We start from the raw sequence: 2,500 nt of genomic DNA on the forward strand, positions 1-2,500 counted from the left end.
ACAAAAACATTGTCACCAACAATGGTAATGACATAAAAAACTACTCTACTCCAATGCAAAGAAAAAATAAATAAATACCAAAAGAAATAACAATAAAAAAATAATAGAAAAAGCTTGAAGCCGATGCAACAGTAACGCCACCAAGGACAACAACAACAAAACTATAAATATCCTAAATAACAACAACAGCAATAAACTAGAAGTCACCCAACAATAACAACAACAGTACTAAGACGGATTTCCACCCAGTCGAAGAAGAAGAAGAAGAACAAACATCAATAGCGGCAGCAGCAACGACAGCAATAGGAGGAAGAGAAAGAGGAGGAGGAACAGAAAGACAGATTCGGACCCAAACTCATTATAAGCAAATCTTTCGGCGTCAGTGAACTGCCCCCTTTTGCTCCTTCCACCATTCTTCTTTCCTTCTCCCTCTTCAAGAAGCCACTACTCTCTCCTCCTCCCCCTCTTCCTCCTCCTCCTCCTCCTCTTCTTCTTCTTCCTCCTCCTTTTCCTACTACTCCTCCTCCTCTTTATACTCCCTCAACTCCTCCTGATTTTCTTCTACCTCCTCTTCCTTTTTCTGCTCTTCCTCATCATCCTCTCACTCCTCTTCCTCTTCTTTCTCACTATTTTTATTCTCCTCCTTCTCTTCTCCCATCGTCCTTTCACTCCTCTTCCTTTTCTTTCTCATCCTTTTTATCCTCCTCTTCTTCCTCTTTGACCACTTCTTCCTCCTTTTCTCCTTTCCCTTCTTCAACATCCTCCTCTCCTACCTTTTCCTCTCTACTTTTATTCTTTGTTCTCTTTCTCCTCTTCAAACTCTACTTCTTCCGCTCCTCTTCTTCCTCATTTTCATTCTGCTCTTCCTCCTATCCCTCTTTCTCCTATTCCACCTCCGCTTCTTCAACCTCTTCTTTCCCCTATTCCTAATCTTCATATACTTCTTCTTCCTTATCTCCTTCTTCCCAACTTCTCCGCTTTCTGCTCTTTCTTCTCTTCAAACTCCTCTTTTTCTATCTCCTTCAACTTCTCTTCATTGGTAAACTACAGCCCATAAAAATAATTTCTTCTTCCTCTTCCTCCTTCTTCTCCTCTTCTTTCATCTCCTCCAACCCCTTTCTCTTACCAACCTCCTCTTCCTCTTCCTTCTTCTCCCCCTTCCCTATTTCTCTTCCTCCTCCTCCTCCTCCCATTTATCCTCGCCACCTCTCTATCTCTCTTTTCGTCTTTCCCTGGGTTCCGAGTGCCGGCCGCGTGAAGAGGTGACACTGTCGAAAGCATGGCACTATGGGCCTAAACGTCACGTGGCATAAGGGTGAAGGTGCCACGTGGATCTTTTGGCACCCTCGTCGCATCCATCCCATTGCTCTTCAATGTTGCAGATTTGTTTTCTAATCATGTCGGGAGAGAGATTTGATTTTTTTTTCCTCGATTTTTTTTTACTTTCCGATCCGCTCTGCTAGCAGACGGCAGAAATACTGGTTGAAGTATTTTATTACTGGAATGACATTTACCAGTGACTGAAGGGTATAAGTTTAACATTTTTATTACTGTACACACATATAAACGACCAATAATATATACACTTGTATATACATACATATATGTATGTACACATGTATTTTTTCTCGATATTTTCCCTTTTTTCTTGTCAGGATTTATGTAGTTTATCTTAATTTGACGGATATTTATTTGAGAATAAAAAAAAATCATGTAAACCACCAGAGTAATAATTATGACAAAAGAAACGACTGTGGACATAGGAAATTAACTCATAAAGTATTAAAACTAAAATATTCATCGTTCTTGTACACATGCTATATTATTTATGAAGTCAATTCTTATTATACGAAAAGTAATGTTAGTAGAATTACAAAAAATACTTGATAAATAAATATATATACAATAGTGCAAGTATGAACGTCCCCGATATTACAAATTAGTAAGAAAAAATACACACATAATCATATACTGTATATACACACAGACACGCATACACACACACACACACACACACACACACACACACACACACACACACACACATACATATATATATAAATATACATATATATATATATATATATATATAGACTGTACATACATGTATATATACATATATATACATACACTGTATATATATATATATATACATATACTGTATATGTATATATATATACATATATATATATTATATATATATTTATATATATATATATATATATATATATATATATATATATAGGTGCAGATGGAGAGATGATAATGGAAGAGAAGGCAGTAAGGGGAAGATGGGCAGAATATTTTAGGGAGTTGCTTAATGTGAAGGAGGATAGGGAAGGAAAGATTGCTGTAGTGGGAAGTGCGAAGAAAATGAGAGTGATGAATGAGGAAAATGGAGGAGAAATAAGGAAGGATGAAGTGAAGGCACTTGTTAAGATGATGAAAGCAGGGAAGGCACCTGGGTTGGATGGATGCCATTCAGAATGTCTAACAAAGG

The sequence above is a fragment of the Oratosquilla oratoria genome, chromosome 19, assembly GCF_046742065.1.
Source record: "Oratosquilla oratoria isolate Oo_2021 chromosome 19, ASM4674206v1, whole genome shotgun sequence".
Lineage (NCBI taxonomy): Eukaryota > Metazoa > Arthropoda > Malacostraca > Stomatopoda > Squillidae > Oratosquilla > Oratosquilla oratoria.